The sequence below is a fragment of the Pleurodeles waltl genome, chromosome 4_1 (genome assembly GCF_031143425.1).
Source record: "Pleurodeles waltl isolate 20211129_DDA chromosome 4_1, aPleWal1.hap1.20221129, whole genome shotgun sequence".
NCBI lineage: Eukaryota > Metazoa > Chordata > Amphibia > Caudata > Salamandridae > Pleurodeles > Pleurodeles waltl.
The window spans coordinates 690,079,810-690,099,015 of NC_090442.1; positions in this window are offsets into that span (position 1 = coordinate 690,079,810).

Here is a 19,206-nt window from a genome sequence, read left to right on the forward strand (position 1 = left end):
AGGTTTTGGCGTATGTGGTGCAAGGTGCTGCGCATTGAATCCTCACTGTCCACCAGTTTTCACCCACAAACCGATGGCCAGACGGAGCGCCTCAATCAAACCCTGAAAAAATATCTGAGGTGCTATGCAAAGGACGCTCACGAATCCTGGGTTTCGTTGCTATGGCTGGCAGAACTATCATACAACAATGCTTGGCATAGTTCGATACGAGAATCTCCTTTTCGTGCTAACACGGGGTTCCACGCGGAAATGTTGCCCATAAACATACCTAGGGAAGTCACGGATCAACCTACGGTTCATGCCATGATTAAGAATCTGCAATCCGTGCAAAAGAAGATAAGACTCAATCTAGAGAAGGCCAAAGAACAGTATAAAAGGTGGGCTGATGAACATCGGCGTGAGGGGCCGGCATATCAGCCAGGCGATAGAGTGTGGCTTTCCACCAAGTATATACGCTTCAAGATGCGTAGCGTCTTTCATCCTCGTTACATTGGTCCCAATGAGGTGTTACGCCAGATAAACCCTGTGGCTTACCGTCTCAACTTACCTGCTTCCTTAAGGATCCATCCGGTATTTCATTGCAGCCTTTTGAAACCTGCTCTTTCAGCGACCCGGCAGGCGGTGCCTCCGGTGGTCAGAGATGGGCAGCTGGAGTACGAGGTGCGCAGAGTGTTGGATTCCAAACGACGGGGGGGTCAGCTGTGGTACTTGGTTTCATGGAAGGGGTACAATGCTGAGGACGATTCATGGGAGCCGGAAAGCAATGTCCATGCCCCTAGGGCAGTACGGCTGTTTCATGCCCGTCATCCCTCTAAACCTGGTCCTAGGAGGCGCTTTGGAGGCGGGCGTACTGTCAGGTGTTAGCCACGGCGCCTACATTGCCGATCGGGATAACATAGTCCTTTTGGACTACATATCCCATGACGCCTAGAGGGGAAGAGGTCGCTTAAAAAGCAAGCACATACAGGAAGTAATGTGCGTTATTCGTTTCCTAGAAACCAGTCGGAGGGGCAACGAGGGCTCTTGCTGACGGCGTTTCCGAGGTTGAGTTGTTTGCAAGGAGGTTTAATTCCTCCTTCGGTTTTCCGTGGAGCCTGGGACCTTCCCAACATCAGGGGGAGTGTCGAGTTTATTTTCCCAGAGGAACCTGCCACGAAGGAGAAGTGGTAGCGGTGAGACGATTTGGTGCCGGAATCCCTCGCCTTTCTTTTTCAGTTCGATAAGGACACTGGTAACTTCTGAAGCACGGCGGTCTTTTGTTTGAGTTACCAATAAAGCACGATTATCCTTGGGGCCAGAGAACATTATAGTTTTGGCTTCGACAAGGGGTTAATGTTTATTTTTGCGGGAATTGGACTGCAGGGACGATTTTTCTTTTCGATACGTAATGAATTAACACTGGGTTATTACTACAAATTGCGTGACTATGACCTGGGGCTTAGTGGATTAACTGAGTCATAGAAAGGACTACGAGATATGTTCTTATCATCGTTAATTTTATTCCCTTTCTCTTTGTTCTGTCTCCTCATTATTTCGTGACTATCTTGTGTAAATGTGGGTGTTGAGCAACCCCTTGGAGATCATCGGTATTAATTGTTGGCTTGGGGCGTCCATCTATGATTCAGATGGAGCACAGATAGGTGTTGGATTAGTTCTGCCCTCATGAGTTATGGGCAGGTACGGTCGTTGGTACTTTAGCGAGACATTGCGAGAGTAGACAGGCAATGTGATATTAACTCTGTGTATTCCTCTCTTTACAGATATCCCGTCCCTGCTGTTCCTTCCCCTTCCTTCCCTCACCCGATTACTCCAATGCACCGTGGTTTATATAGGTGACTTGGTGGAGTCAGGAGGCGGACCCTTATTTGCATCGCGCCGAGTCTGAGGAGCATCTACAACGTGACACTTACAGTTAGGTTCAGATTTTAAACACACAAAACCATTGTAATTCAGCAGTTGTAGTTACCTGAGCTAACTAAAAGGTTTGCCCCCTGCAATGCACTGCTTATGACCGCACATTTGCTAAAAGAATAGATGATGTGTGGAATACCAAATAAACCCCAGTTTGGACCCAGCCAAATGCAAATCATTCTTGACCCTGCTCCCCATGAGAACAGTCCTGCCTGAACTGCTGTGCCAGGTCCTCCCTGGACCAGAAACAAGCATCCTGGGACCAGTTTCGGAGTATCACAACCTCATTAGCCAGGCTAGCTTGAATCCAGTGGCACGGTGAGCACTGGACCCACGTCTGGGCATACCCTACCTACTTTGGTGACAAAAGAAAAAGAACAGGTGACGGACGGAATGCAGAACAATTCAAACATTCACTCCCAGTCACACATCTGGGGTAAATCTATCATTTTTTATGCTCACCATACCACACCAGTTTGGACTCAGCTATATTAGCATCAGTCTTGACCCTGTTCCCCATGGGAACAATCTATCCTGAACTGCCAAGCCAGTCCTCCCTGGACCAGAAAAAAGCATTATCAGACTGTTTTCAGGGTATCACCCCTCATCAGCCAGGCTAGGTTGAATCCAGTGGCACAGTGAGCAAGGTACCACGCCTTCTAACTTATGGTGACACATGCTAAAAGGAGAGATGATGGACGGAATGTGGAACAAATCTAAAATTCACTCAAAGCCACAAATCTGGGTTTATACTATCATTTTTTCAGCTCACCATGCCACCCCAGTTTGGACCCAGCCATATGTATTTCAGTCTTGATCTTGCTCCCCATGGGAACAGTCCAGCCCGAACTTTCAAGTCAGGTCCTCCCTGGACCGGAAACAAGCATTCTGTGACCGGTTTCTGGGTATCACCCCTCATCAGCCAACTGAGGTAGTAATGTTAATGTCTACATACTCCCCAAAATAGGTAAAAGGCTTCAGGATCACTGATAGAGGACATTATAAGGTACCTTGAAGAAGACCAAAAGTCTGAAGAAGAGTTTATATCCACACAATCCTTACATTGGGGAATACCAGCTCAGAGCAAAAATGGATCTGGCACGCTAAACAAATACAAAAAATTAAAAAGTATTCATATTTAGTCTGAGAGTTATATGTAGTTATAGTTAGGACCATATTTCCATTAAAAGTGTTTTTTGACTTGCTCATATCTTTTGTGCCATTTGAAAAATCTTCACACAGTTCTCCAGAAAAGTGTTCTAGTGAATCTTGCTTTACATGGGAAGTTTTGGTGTGATCCTTCAAGCAGGGGCAGAGAAAAAGGGGGTGACAATAAACATGTGTTTCCCATTATAATTCCCATAGGGGTTTTGGACACAGCTACAGCCTGTGTAGCTGGATGGAAGAAACATAGCTCTTGGTCCAGAAATAGTGTTTTTTGTTATTTGGTGTGTATATATGTTCAGTACTTTTTTAAATATAAAAAGAAACTAAATATAAATATCTAGAGGCGTGAAGGGTTCACAAATGCAAACAAGCTCATTCAGGGAAATGCTGAGCTCTGATTCGCCTACAACACTTCAACCAGGAAACTTTGGCAGTCATCATGTGACTCCACTTCAGCCAAGTCCCACAAAAAAAAAGATTGAAAGAAAGAAAAGGGACAGAGTAGGGTGACCCTGACCCTTTCAGCTCTGGTGCTGGGGTCCCAGAGGGCCTCCCAAGGGCAAAAAAGCATTTTTTTTTAATGCTAGTGTTTTCAATGTTAAACTTTCCTAGCGATGGAACATCGAAGTCTTTTTCCCCCTCAAAATCTTCGGGTTGAATGTCACAGCTAAGTCTAGCCACGACCATAGTGGTGGCATCCCCCCCCCCATTACAAGATTACCACCGACCTGACTGGGCTGACTGACGGAAACCTTGAAATGGAGCGTACCCATCAGTCTGACTGGCAGGAACAGTGCTACGAGAAAGCACTTGGCTCCCCTAAAGGAGCTGAGTATTATCCCGTAGCACAGAGGGGGCCGACCAGCACTCTCGGAATATGCACTATTTGCAAAGCAGACAGTGCACATTCCAATGGTACAGTGCTGGGGGGCTCTTGCACTGCCTGTACCATGGGCAATGGCATGGTCAGTGCAGGGACCCCCCTGTGGCCGCCTGCACTTGTTCTCCACCAGCCTTTGAATGGTGGGAAAACTGCCGTAAAAAGGCTGGCAGAGAACAAGATTGTAATCAACAGGGTGATGCTGAGTTCAGCATCGCCCTGACTAATCACAACCAGGACCGCCATCACTCCCTCGGGATCATGGATACTGGCGGAGATGGAGATCTGTTGGCGTGTCTGCCTGGCAAACTTGTAATGAGGTGGTCGGGCTGCCACAGATGCGGCGGTCTGAACGCCACCACGAGGCTGGCGGTCTTGTGACCGCCAGCCTCGTAATGAGTCCCTATGTGTTTGTAATTTGGGTGTTTCTTTGCAAATTAATATAGGACTGTTATGTTATGCAGCTTTTTATAGCCCACTAGCTCCTGAAATCATATAGTAGTGCTAAGCAGGTATGAGCCTAGCCGAACTTGTCAGTCAATGGGATTACTCAAAAAGCCAGGTCTTCAGCTTCTTGTGTAAATCAAGATGTAAGGAAGAGTCTCTTATGTGTAGAGGCAGGTCATTCCACTTTTTAGGTGTGATGTAGAACATGGCTCGACTGACGGATTTGGTTTTCTCTATGAGTAGAATATGTGTAAATAGGATTCTGAATGACCAGAGGTTCCTGTAAGATTTGTGAAAGCAGATACTTTTGTTGAGGTATGCTGGGGTAGTGTTATGTAGTGCTTTGAAAGTGTGGATGAGTAGTTTGAATTGTGTTCATTTGTGTATCGAGAACCAGGGGAGCTCCTTCAGATGTAGTGCCATATGAGTGTCCCATGGGATGTTGAGAGTGATTCTGATCACTGAGTTCTGTCTGAATGGTCTGAAGCATCCTGGTGAGATTTTGTGTTGTTCCAGGTAATGAGGGCATTCTTATTCTTCACCCTGCTTGCGACTAGACTGTGCATGACAGTTTTCCTGTTACTGATTGGGATCCATTTGAAAATCTTCATCAGCATCTTCATGGTATGGCAGCATGAAGTTCTTGCCGTGGATGGTGAGGGTGATTGTCAGCCCTAGGTGGAGTCCTATGGAGAAGTGATCTTCCCTAAGATCATGATTTCTGTTTTGTTGGTGCAGTACCTCAGGTAGAGTTACCTCAAAATTTTCCTGAATTTAGGCAACAGTCACCGTTACACTTTGTCTTCCCAAAGTTAAATAGGAGTGGTTAGTTTATAGGATTTGAACTATACTCTTGTATTTCCCCAATCATTCTCAAGATTAAGGCACCGTGGCAATGGCATGTCCAAATGATGTGTTAAATGAGGACACGTCATTATCATTTGAGAAAGACTCCTGATTATTGCCAATGACGCATCATTTGTAAAAGGACAATCTGAATTGCCAAAGAAGATGAACTAAAAATAGATTCTTCAATAGACTGGAGGGCTTATGCAGGGAAAGTATTACAATACCAGGACTCTGTAAATGGCCTCAAATTCAAATGTTTTCCTTTATTCCATTTTTATTGGATATACACAAGAAATATGGTACAAGTAGGGAATTCAAATATTATAGGTGGGAGAACACTCTAAGGGGCATATTTATATCCTGCCTGCGCCAAATTTGTGGCAAACATTTTGATGCAAATTCGGCGTAAACCCTACACGATATTTATACTTTGATGCCCGACCTCGCAAATGCCAAAATTCCACAGTGTGCGTCATTGTCTGGATGCGTGAAACCGCCTTGTGTTAATGACATGCAAGGTAGGCGTTCCCGTCCAAAAAATGACTTAAACACCCGTGCGCCATATTTCACCTACAACTCAAAAATCCTGCACAACTGGGAGGTGGAGTCGGAAAAATGATGCACAGCTCGATTTGCGTAAAAAAATAACGCCTGGGTCAGGGCAGGCGTTAAAATGGGGCAAACACACCACTACTTAAGGAAAACACACAGAAGCAACAGCAGAGATCCTAAAGGAAGACATGGAGGTAATAATCATCCAGGATGCACGAAGACGCAGAGCACAGGACCAACAGCAGCAGCTTCCACCACACCAGCAGGGACCCCAAAGGCAACGCAGAAGGCTGGACAGGATATTCAGGACCAGGGCAACCCTTCTGGGACTCAGGCAACAAGACATCATCCAGAGGTACAGACTCAACTGGCAAGCCATTCAGCAGCTGCTGCGCCACATTGAGCCACAGTTGGCACCCAGCTTGCAGACACCCCACATCATTCCACCAGAGACCAAGGTGCTAGCTGTCCTCCACATGTTGGCAAGTGGCTCGTTTCAAACCAGTGGTGCCCTGGTTGCCGGGATCTCACAGCCCTCATTCTCTGCCTTCCTACCCAAGGTATTGGATGCCATCATCTCCCTCACACCCCGCCACATCAGCTTCCCCAACACACAGCAGAAGCAGCAGGAGACCAAACAGGGCTTCAACCAAATCAACGGTTTCCCACAAGTGCTTGGTGCCATTGACAGCACACATGTACGGATTGTGCCACCTGCTGCAACCGAGCATCTATACCACAACAGGAAGCAAAGACACTCCATCAATGTGCAGGCCATTGTCGATCACCGGGGTTTGATCACCAACATCATCAGTATTCTGGGAGTGTACATGATTCATTCATCTTCCGCCACTGCACCATCAATCAACACTTCCAGGATGAATGATATGGAAATGGCATACTTGTTTGTAAGTACAGAAACCTACTTATGTACACACAGCACAGCAACCCTGTAGGACACACAACACATACACCACTACATTGAGACGTGGCCAGGAAGGCACTGAGGATGTGACACTGCTAGTCATGTTTGATATCCTGACCCAATGGGATACACACCTAGGGACAAATGACAGATGCAAATAACAACAGATGCCAGTCGCCAGACACAAGGGAACAATTTAAAACCACACAGTGACAATGACATGGCCTTAACATCCAGTACAACTTGGAAGATTAATCTTACAATATCACATCAATAACACTCAATCACACACCCTTCCAAACAATATGTACAGTGTAAGGGGTATGCAATGTGTTTCGCTGCAGGTATAATACCATGACACACATAGCATGATGATGATGACTCTAATGAATGGGACATGGAATCATTGAGGCTGTACCAACATCTCACATCACTCCTGGTCTGACATTGCCCACTACCAATAAGCAGGTGGACTGTGCTACGAACACATTTTGATGTGACAATATTGCAAAGTGCACATTCCTACACATACGGTTTGAGACAATTACACATATACACAAAAGATTTACAGGCATATGGACCTTCTGACACTTAAACCGTCAACCCCACAACCAAGTTAGCCAGCTGAACTGGACCAGGTTCAGTAGTGTATGTACATGTTTGAACATGAGTCAACTCGGCAAGGGCAGATAAATAGGTCTGCAGAGAACCTGTCACACAATGGCTATTTGAGCATTGTCAATTGTCAACACTTCAGTGCTGCCAACTTATGGAGATGTGTTGTACAATGTCACCTAGCCAAATCAAAAGGCCTCACTGTTGTTTAACAAATTCTATTGCATATGTTAAATTGGATGGGATGTCCAGGCCATATAGATACAACCGTGTTACCACCACTGTGGAATTGATTCTGTGTATGGAAGTATCATGTCACCCCCAGTTAAGACACATGGACACCTCTTTCACATTACATAATGCATGGGAGTACACAATGTACTGCAAGTCTACAAAAATACCGCTGGCATCTGGTGTTGGTCAATCAGCCACACACCGGTTCAGATAATGAAACATCCCAATGCCGATGGTACATTCTAGAATCCTAGGATTCCACACAATAACACAAACACAGATGAGTCACGGACAACACAAGAGAACAACTGCCATGCAAAGTGATAATCATGTTGCAAGCTCCATCAACATTTTTCACTAATTTTCTCTTTCAGCTGATCAGTGGTATGGGATCCAGCCATGGATCATGACCCCATTTGCAAACCCAAGCACAGCATCAGAGCGTGCCTATAATGATGCACATCGGAGGACACGCACCATAGTAGAGAGGACCTTTGGCATCCTGAAGTCAAGATTCAGGTGCCTCGACATCACCGGAGGCAGCCTCCTATACTCACCTGAAATGGTCTGCAAGATCATTTTGACTTGAGCCATCCTGTACAACATTTGTGTAAGGAGGAACATTCCCCTCTAAGAACCAAACCCACAAATGCCTGAAGAGGAGGAAGAGGAGGATGTTGGCCATCAACATCAGGGGGACCATCCAAACACTGCAGCAGGATTGCGTCGGAGACAACACATTGTACAAAACGTCTTTTAACTCTAGTCACCATCACCACTGTCTTACCATATGTCATTAAACACCTATCCTAATCACTATATCATGGTCTGGGTAATTATTTATGCATCACATAATCCCTAGGATTCATCATCAGAGTTTAGCCTCATGGAGCATTGCAGATATACAGATTAGGATACTGAAAAATCCACATCACATTTGATGGGTACGAATGTACACCCAACTTCACACACAGTGTTAATGACATATATCCTGTCCATTTAACATTTGAAGGTCAATATCAGAGGACCACAGCTATGTCACACATACATGTTGGCAACATGGTTCATTGCAGCATATGGCACACAACTAAGCCACCATCATTCAGAAGGTAAAAACTGCCTCATACATGAGGCAGTGGATGTGCTATTGCATTGTTAACAGGAATGTATGACCAGCCCCTTGACAGCAGTAAGTGTGACATCAGCTATCTCTGCAAGGAATATGTGTGACAAGGAGTCCATGTAAGCTGCAAATGGATAGCACGAGTGCCCCAGGTATGACAAGCATTGCTCACAAGACATGCCCTGCGCATGCCATCCCAGGTCATAAGTCCTGCCACTGTCATGTTTTCAATCTCTCCACACCCTTCTCTAGGGGGCCCTGGAAATGAACTATTTGTACCCAGATAATCCTTCATCTACACACACCCAGACTCACATTCTGACTCCAGTGTGCTTCCCTCTTTAGTATGGCATGCCAAGTCATAGTTCATCTGTCTGCATGGACTTTAGGTCAGATAATGCTTTGCCTGGTTTTCTGTAGGGCCTGTAATCACCTGTCCATTGCTTCCCATGTGAAAGGTACTGTTGGCCCTTTGAACTTGATTCTCACCTACAGGACTTGTGAGAGACTGAAGCTGCACACACCTGTGAGCACTTCCATGCAGACCAGCCATTTGAACCTGCATTGCCCTTGCTGCTGCCTGGAACGGCTTAGAAGCTGCCATTATATGTATATCCTTGTTTTGCATTGCTGTATAAATCATTTGTGCAACACAGGTTTTGGGTGAATGTGTAACGTTGCAGCCCACAGGACAAATATAGTTTTCATTTTCCACAGTGTTGTTCCTCCTTTTCCCAGTCCCAGTCTGCTCACTGTGTATTTGCCGTGTTTATGTTAGTTCCTGACAGAGCCTCCATCCTGTTAACCTGCTTGGTTACTGTCTTTCTGTTACCATAAAGGTTCCCTGTGGCTACATTTGTCTCATTTGTCTCCATGCCCTCACTTTCCTCCTGGGGTATTGTGTCTGGTAGGTCTACAATGAATCCTCAAATAGATTGTATAGCATAATCAGTTTACTTATCGTATCATGGTGTGGGACATGCCTTCAAATAGCCTAATCACGGCCCATCCCTTGTCTGGGTTTCATGTATGCATGAGTGATAAACAGTGACAGTGTACCATGGCTGTATGCATGGATTGGGTATGGTGCCTCCAGCACAACAAACATTTGCTAATGTGCATGAAAGGACAAAACATGTTTGTGCCCTGACGGTCCACATACAGATTCACATCGGCCCCAACCTATTGATGGGGCTTGCATGGTGAATAGCTGTGAGATTGATCAGCACTGAGGCACTGATGTTCCCGGTTGCAGTGAGAATTTTAGAGGCCACCCTGGGTACAAATGTTGTGATGAAACCTGCTGGTTTAAAATTACTGATTCATCAACTTTGTGAGCACACCAAGGTTGCCCTGTTGTCAGTCTCATAAAACTTCTGCAGTGCCATAGCTGGGCCATCCCCATGTGTTTTTTCAATTCCTCTTTGGCTTTCGTTCAATTCTGCTTTGAAGGATACTCTGTTAATGCAGGGAATGACTCCACAGACTCATGACTAGACCTGCACGTAACTGTGACAACATGGACTCCAATAATGACACAGGGTACACATGGCCACACACTTGAACTGGACCCCTTTGTGCAATTAACCACTGGAAATATGTGAACACATGCTGCTTGGTCTGATGGTCATCCACCGCCACAAGAGAAACATAGGTCATTTATATGACTCAATCTTTTGGGACTTTGTGTCACAAACACTGTACATACATAGCACTTTCAAATGCCTGACTCATGGGTAGTATAAAAAAAAGTGACCAGGAAGTGGTATCCAATATTCCAGTACATGTGATGGCTTAGTTTTGTAACATTGCCATTATCACCAGTCCTTTATCTATCCTGTGCATAGTTTATCATGAGAGATGCTTTTGTCCCAAAAGTCAGGGAAGTTCACACAGCATATGTTGCTACGTGTATGAAAAACACATTTTGTGACTCATTGCCACACTGAATAGCATCTGATGGTTATCCGCATTTACAACACATGCATACAAGCACATTTATGAAAACACGTCTTGTGATGTTCACACAGAGGGCCAACAAAAATTGAAATAGTCAATTCACAGACGTTGACACACAGGCTATGAGTTAATGTATTAAGTTGCGCAGCCTTGCTATCCACTATTGACGCACAACCTGCTCAAACTGGGTAATACCAAATTGTATTCCAAAAGTTTGGGTATCTATTGTGTCAGTGAAGAGTGCTAATCTGGTACAACAATTAGAGGATCATGGGCCGCAGTAGTGTGATCTGCCACATGTGCCCAAACACTGGAATGCAGCATTTAGGTGCAAACAGCCTATCTCTGTATAGCTACAGCTGTCATGTACTATAAAAATGTTAGGAATGACCCAAACCCAGTAAAAGACATACATTTGGACGCATACGTGTCAAAAAAGATGCATATGCATCAAAATTCACTGCATATGCGTAGAAAAATGACGCTCATAGCCATGATGCACCCATTAGCCTGAGCAGTAATTCCTACACTGTATCCCATGAAATTGGTTACCAATGCAAAATATTTGGAACTATGGATGCGGGGTCATTTTTAAACATGTGTGTCAAAAAAAATTGACGCACAGACTGTAAGCGTCATAATATTTTGACGCATCATAATAAAAACACACCGCATTTGAGGCAGGAGGTGATGTAATAGGATATTCTGTTTACAGAATTGGTACAGTGGGTGTACTTTCACTTTCACTTTGCAGTCTATGATTTTTCTAGACTGTGTCGCTGTGCTCAGAGTTTTGTCTGTCCCAATTGTGAGTTTGTCTCCTGTGTGCCATCCAATTTGTCATCTGTGCTATTTGTGAGTGTCTCAGTTGTTCTTTGTAAGTGTTTAATTGTCATTTTTGGTGTCAAATTATGTCTTTGTACTGTTAGGAGTCTGTTGTGGGTATTGTTAGTTTGGGGATAGTTGGGCTTTTTTAGGGTTACTTTTTTCATTTTCCTCCCTCCTTTGCCTTTATTATCCTCTGTACCCTTTAATTTTCATATTATATCTGTCATGTTTGGTAGGCCACGTCTGGGGAGAATGGGTCAGGAGGAGCTGGGGGGATCAATTTGGCTGGTGTGCCACTTCCTCCCCTTGATGATCGAAGCAGGTGGCAGGGTGATACAGGGGTATCACACAGAGGCGAGGAGGCTCGGGTGGTCAAAGTTCTTGTACCATCTGTGTCGCGTCTACAATATATCACGCAACAACCACCAACTAAAGCACCACTGGGCTGACCTTGTTGCCAGAGAGAAAGACCTGCTGAACCAACTGGGTATTGTGATTGGTGACCCTGTTGGTGAGTACAATTCAGAGTAATGTGCACATTTAAATGCTCTGTAGTGACAATAGCAGATTTGTTGATATGCTGCAGGCAATGTTTTTGGACATGTGGAATGTAAGTTAGACATACAGTAGCCCTGAGTTATACAATAATTGCTACACATTACCGTCATTTGTTGATGCCACAGCTGCACTAAGTTACAAAACACAACTTGGGCTTGTAAATTAGTACTGCCTTCACGTCAATAGATAATGCTAATGTGGCTTTAACATATGTTTTATCCATGGTCTGTGAGTGTACCAGGAAAGAGATGTTTTTCACAAGCTAATTCAAAGAATTAATGTGTTCCCCAATTATTTCGAATACATGTCTGAACTGTATTCTGCCCCATACGTACCAATTTCTTTCTAACATCTGTTAATATCTCAGGCTGATAGTTAGACTTGGTTGTGCCGCAATTAAATTAGGAATGGATGCCAAAGTAATGCACACGAGTTCATTTCTAAATGTTTGGTGCTACTTTCCATAGCTGTAGCATATAACATAAAGCACATGATACAAAATGAGGGATAACAACTATCCCTCTGTTCATTGTACCTGTGTTTTTTAAATTGGTCTTGGGCACAATAGCTGGAACAGAGCTAATGCATTTCCCATCTGTGTTACTCTATTGCCATGCACTTCTCATAAGTTATGGGGTCATCATGGGATACCTGACGTTGGGGAATGCATGGTCACAATGTATTACGTGCATGATGTCGTGCAAGGGACCCCTGAACAATTCATTCATGCATATAAAGTTCCCTAATACTTTGCTAGTTTCGTTTGGTACACCCCTGCTGATCTAGTGCATCATATGTACAATAACTAACTTCCCAGTATGGAGGCTATCACAGACATGGGTGTATGCTAAGATCAGAAGACCAGCATTCCTGTGACTGCTGCCATTCCGAAGGTACATACAAAATGAAACCTACATCATCATGATTGACACTGTGGTACATTTGCAAAACCATGTTTTAATAATGTGTCAGTGTCAATTTGCTGTATACCCGCTGATCTCCCAACTTGGCAAATGTAAGATGATGAATGTGGCTGTTATTTCCAAAACCCATTATGGATACACAGGACAATGAGTGACACATTTCAGGTGTAATGACTACACCTGTGCCCATGCATTCTGTCATGGATGACCACAATATACACTGTCAGCATATATCTATTTTTTGTTTTGATTTAGATAAATGGCCAATCCATGTTTAGCGTAAGATTGTCATCAAGTAACACACAGGATCCCTGCCATCATGGTGTCATAGGAGGCATATACGGCTCTGGGTACACTGGCAATGTGGCATATGTAACCTATAGACAACACAAGCCTGCATATACTCACACAGTAACTGATTGTCCCTTGATGCACAAGCCACAATACCTGAGTGACTGGTATTGCAGTGCACCAGGAATGTGGCTTTGCATGTCTCTCATAGCAACAAATGATGAAATGGAGTACCCTGTATAAATAAATCTGCACCCAATTGACCAATCATGTTTGCCACCACATGAGTGTTAGGGCCACTGCATGTGTGCATTTGTGTGTGCATCACTCACAGGAGTGACAGGGTCAATACATGTTTGCAGTGGTATGTCTTTTGTGGTGACTCCAACCCTGAGGTGCTGGTCTATCATATATAATGTCACACACAGTGAGGCTTTGTTCCAAGTGTTGTACAGTGCGCAGACATTGAGCACATTTCACCCTTCCATGTTTTACAGGTGGACCTGCCCCCTACACAATCCGAGAAGTGGCCCGATTTGCGGACCCAGACATATCCAGTAAGTAATGATATTTCTGTTCTGTGTTGTGTTTGCAGCTGTTGTGGGATTGACTCCTGTGTGTTGGACACATAGCAATGTATGTTGTGCTGGCACATGATCTGGTATGCAACTTGACTGGAGTTTCACTTTTTTTTTCTCCATATTTGAGTTGGACAATCAGTAGCGTATAGCCATATTTTGGGATTGTAGTACAGCCCTGTAGGCATGGCCATGTGAAGAGGGTGACATTTGTTGATAAAATATTTATAGAGAAAAATTGGCGGAGGGCCATATCTATGATTTAGTCAGCAAGTCAGACCCTGAATCTCACAGAATAGAGATGCCAAAGTCTTACCCACAGACTTGAGCCTCCCTGTTTACTAATGAACATGTTCAACTGTATGATTGACTTCCTAGCAGCATGTAGCTCCACATGTTGTGCTACGTGCATGTGGCACTTGAGTACAATGTCATAGGTGCATGCAGCTCATGCCCTGATGTGTGGTTGCATCTATTGTCTTGTTGTAGGAGAGGTATTGGTGGTATCAAATTATGTTGACAATTGCCTGCAATTACAAACATAAATGTGGATGGGATTGTCCAAGGCTTGTGTCTATCCTAGTTGGACAGCCTCCTTACCTGTGGTGGACTGACTAAACCCATGTACATCTGTCCAAAGCTTCCTGGGTGTCCTTGATGTTTGAAAGTATGTGTTGCTTGTCCTCCCCCCCCTGAGGCACAGGCTTAGGGTTATGAAATGTGTACCTAGGTGTGATGATCCAAGTGTAGTACAAAAACATGTAAATCTGTAAATCACTTGTCCAAACCTAGGATATCCACTCTTGATTTGCAGCTGCATACCATCCTGGCAATTCCATTTCTAAATCACAGATCTTGTGGCCCTTGATTGTCATCCAGAAGATAGTCATTAGTTGCCCTGGCACATGTGGAGGACTTGTAGCATTTGTTATGTGACTAATGGCTGAACAATGATGCTTAGATCATTTAAGTTGGTACACAACTTTTAGAGCACTGCTTTGCTGTTAGCTAGGACATGTGTATGCTGCGATGGCATGTACTTCCTCAGGGAGAATTTGTGATCTGTGTGGTGATATGGCCTGATTCAGTTACATTAGATGTATTGTCTGATTATCATCAGTAGCTGTATCACACAATGATGTACCTAATGTTTGGCTTTATCTTTTTTAACAGCAGCCAATATGGATGCCAGCCAGATTTGTGAATTTCAGCGGTGTGCGATGCGTTACCCCCATATTCTGGATGTGGAGTCTGGGTTCCACCACATGTCACAGAGTTATTGCCATTAAAGATCCTCAGGGGTGTGGAGGGCATTTGCCCAAGGGGGCCCTTCTGTGTCCACAACAGCCGCCACTACCAGCACCACCACTACGACCCAGGTGGCACCAAGGATATCAGCAACCTTCAACTTCCTCAGCTCCAGGACCACTGACAGCAGCACCTGCACCTCCCCCTCCAAGCATGGCACCACCAAGTGGACAACCAACAACAACCGGCACTGGACTGGTTAGCATTACCCAGGGTCCCATTACAGTCAGGAAAACACCAGCAAAAAGTGAACAATTGTTGCAAAACGTTAGGGGGCCTCTGCAATCAGTCCTGTTTTCTCACACTCTCACTGTACCCAAGAACCCTAAGATGAAGAGGAGTAAATCCCACTCCCACTCTGACAAGCAGAGACAGGGAGACCCAGGGTTAAATAAGCTCTTGGACAATAAGGCCTGCTTTGACTGTCAGCAGACAGGTCACTTCAGAGGAGATGCAGCCTGTCCAAGGAAGGTGGTTAGCACTTGGCTGTCTAGTGTAACCATAGAGGAGGACTCCTCAGATGATGAGGTCCTCATAGCATTGCACATGGAAACCGGACCAGATGGTAAGGTATTGATCCCTGAGAGTGGGAGTAGGCAATTTCACCCCATACAGGTGAAAGGGATCCCCACTACTGGCCTGAGAGATACATGTGCCAGTCACACTATAGTGAGTGACTGGTTTGTGACCCTCAACATGTATGTCCCATGGGTGACCAGAAATCTCAGGATAGCTACAGTGAGGTCACCACCAAACCTATAGCCATTTCACCCCTAGAAAGAGAGGGTATACTTGACTGGTTTAGGGTGATGGTCAGTGTTGACCTGCCCGTAGATTGTAGCCTAGGCAATGACCCTCCAGAAGTGAGTCTGGCCCCAGAGGGGGTGTCGCCCAGGAAGCCCTTGAATCCCAAAGTCCTGGGGAGCCTGTGCCTATAGTTAGGAGACAGGGGCCCCCAATAAAAGGGAATAAGAAAAGGAAGGGTAGGTCACTCTTAAAGAGAGTTCCATTGAGCCCAAGGCCTTCTGCTCCAGTACGGGGGAGCCCTGAATTGGCACTGGTGAGGCCTCACCTGACCCGCAGGAAGTCCTAACTAGTCAAGCAGCTGTCCAGCTGCAGTTTATTGCCCCTACACTGATAGAAGAGAGTGTGTAAGATGGGTGTGTGCGACAGGATGTGGTAGCCTCCCGCTCTAAACAGCAAAAGGGGCACCAGGACCCCACAGTTGACCCTAAAACATCTCACCCACCTGTCAGTGGAAAGCTTAGGGTTTAGTACTGGGTTCTGACAGCTGTCAGTAGTCTCTGCTGGGCTGGACTTCATGGCAGCACTGCACTTGGCCTAGGAGGCAGACCTCAGGGCCAAAAGCAAAGTAGGCCCTCTGACCCTGTTGGTCATGGTAGGGTTGCTCGGGTTTGGGTGACCTCTTTGGGGAAGCTAGGTGTTGTCCCAGCAAAGTTAAGGATAAGGGAGGTGGGCACGTCACTACCCAAGTTGGCAGAGAGAGAGAGAGAAGGAAGTCCACCCTAGAGGGAAGTTTCAGTTTAAGATGGGCCCTTTCACTGTTGGATTAGGTCCGCTACCCAGAGTGAGTGACCATGACAGGAGGATGTAAGGCAGAGTAGGCCCTGCAAAGGGACAGTCAGTTTTCCTCACTGTCTTCCTAGCCTGACAAGCCAGGAAGGGTTGGGCTGAGTCCCCTGGGTGTGTGGGCTGGGGTAGGGGGGTTTCTGTGAGAAAACAGGGCTGATTGCAGGTGCCCCCTAACTTTTTGTCCCAATTTTTCACTTTCTGCTCGTGTTTTCCTGACTCTGGTGGTACCCTGGGTACTGTTAACTTGTCCAGGGACCTGTGCTCTGTGTAAAAAGAGCATGCAAATTAGGCTAATTATAATTGTTTATATCAACCTACCTATAGGTCCTAGTATATGGTAGAGCATGTAGGCTTAGGGATGCCAGCACAGGTGGTGCACCCAAAGGTGCACTGCTGAGGTGCCCAGGGTAATTTCAAAGGCAGGCCTGCCTTGCTGCCTTATTTATTTTTAGATATAGGTCACCCCTAAGGTGTGTCCTAAGTGCCCCTAGGGTTGGGTGCCATGTAACTGTAAACAGGGATGTTATAAAAGTTTGTTTTATAAGTTCTGGTGAGGTAAACCTGGCAATTTTGTTTTTTTCTTCTCTGTGGGTCATCCAAGGGGAAGTGGCTTACCTGTGATTGGACAGTCGGGCCCCCTTGCTTTTCACCCCAGGAGCAAAGATAAATATGGAAGAGTTATACCCACCTCAGAACCCTACAAGGAACAAGACAAAGAAGAATAAGGACTGCCCTGCTGGACTCCTGACCTGCACCTGGACACTGCACTCTAAAGGACTGCATCAGCTGCACACTTGGGCTTCAACACAAAAAGGACTTTGCCTGTCTTCAACTGCTTCAAGAAGATACTCCCTGTAAGGTACAGGTACAAAGGAGCTGCCCTGAGTCCCCTGCATCAAGTCCTGCAAGAAGAGCCCAGCTGACCAGTGTCCAGTGGCCATATTAGGATTCTGACCAGGGGCACTCTGAGCATTGTAGTCGCATCCCAAGGAGCAACTCAGAGCTTCTGGAACCCTGGGTCATGTTGTGGACACTATAGGGACCCAAAAAGAACCTGTGGAAAAAGATCCAAAAGTCTGGAAAACATTTGGAGCAACTGTTGTAAACTGCTCCATAAGTTGAAGAGATGCATTGTGGGAGGTGTATTCCCAGACCCCAAGAGGTAAACCTGAGCCTCTGAACAATTGGCTGGTGCTGTGGACCACTTTCCTGTATCAAGAAACATGCCGAAAGTAAGAATAACAGTGTTTGTGGGTGGTCTGAACTCTAAACTTCGTCACTTTCCAGTGTGGCCTTTTTTTAACCCCTTGAGCACTATTTGCTTCTAAGCACTGGAATTACTTTTAATCTTTAAAAATGCACATCTCTGGGTCATTACATTGGATTTTTGTTCCTTTAATGTTGTTTTAAAGATAAAAATATATGGATTATTCCAAACTACATCCGCAAAATTTACAGGTCTATCACAGGGAGTATTATCTGCCTTCCTTGCATCTGTCTTGGATGCCATAATGAAACTGATCCCATAGTACCTACTCACCCCAAATACTAATGAACAACATCTGGATACCAACCAAGGATTTTACAACATAGCAGGATTCCCCCATGTGCTTGGTGTCAGAGATTGAAGACATGTGCAATTTGTGCTCCATGCACACACCTCTACAGAAACAACAAACATCAGTATTCTGTAAATGTCCAGGAAATAGTGGACCATCAGAGACTCTCCCTCGACATTCTGGTAAAATAATGTGGAAGTGTCCATGAAGCATATATATTCCATCACAGTCTCTTCAATGAGCGATATGAGAATGTCACTTTCGGGAATGGACTAATCATTGGTTGGGAAAGCAGATAAATCAATAGTTCACCTATATTTAAATGAATGAGTGAAAACCCATCTGTGTGTTATTGTTTGGAATGTGCTTGATGTGCACCTAGTAGTAGCATATCACACAAACATGTAGCCATTGGTGTCCAAATGTGTGATTACCTCACAGATTCAGAAGTGGAAGGATGTTAACATACACAGTTCTAGGTGTTGGACCCTGTCATACTGTGTGAACTGCCAGAAGCTCAAGTAGTGTAACTGAAGTAACAGAAAAGAAAAACAAAACATGACCCCCCCCCCACAATTCTTCAGAAGCGAACATGAAAGGAACAACCTTTAAATGTTGTGGGGCGTGCATAAAGGATAAGATTATATGTAAAACTATGGATACCATAATTGTCTTGGTTAAATGTTGACACATGGTAGTATATCTATTGTCTGATGATTTTCTTAGGGCCACAAATGTGAATGGATCCTCAAATATCAATGACTGTCTTGCATTGAAAGCTTTGGATCAAAAAAAGTAACACTGTGTAATGTAGGAACATGAGTCTCACTAAACAAGCAAATGACAGGTATACACCAGCCATTACAACATTCAAAGTCACATTATCCTCATTGATAATAAGGCACA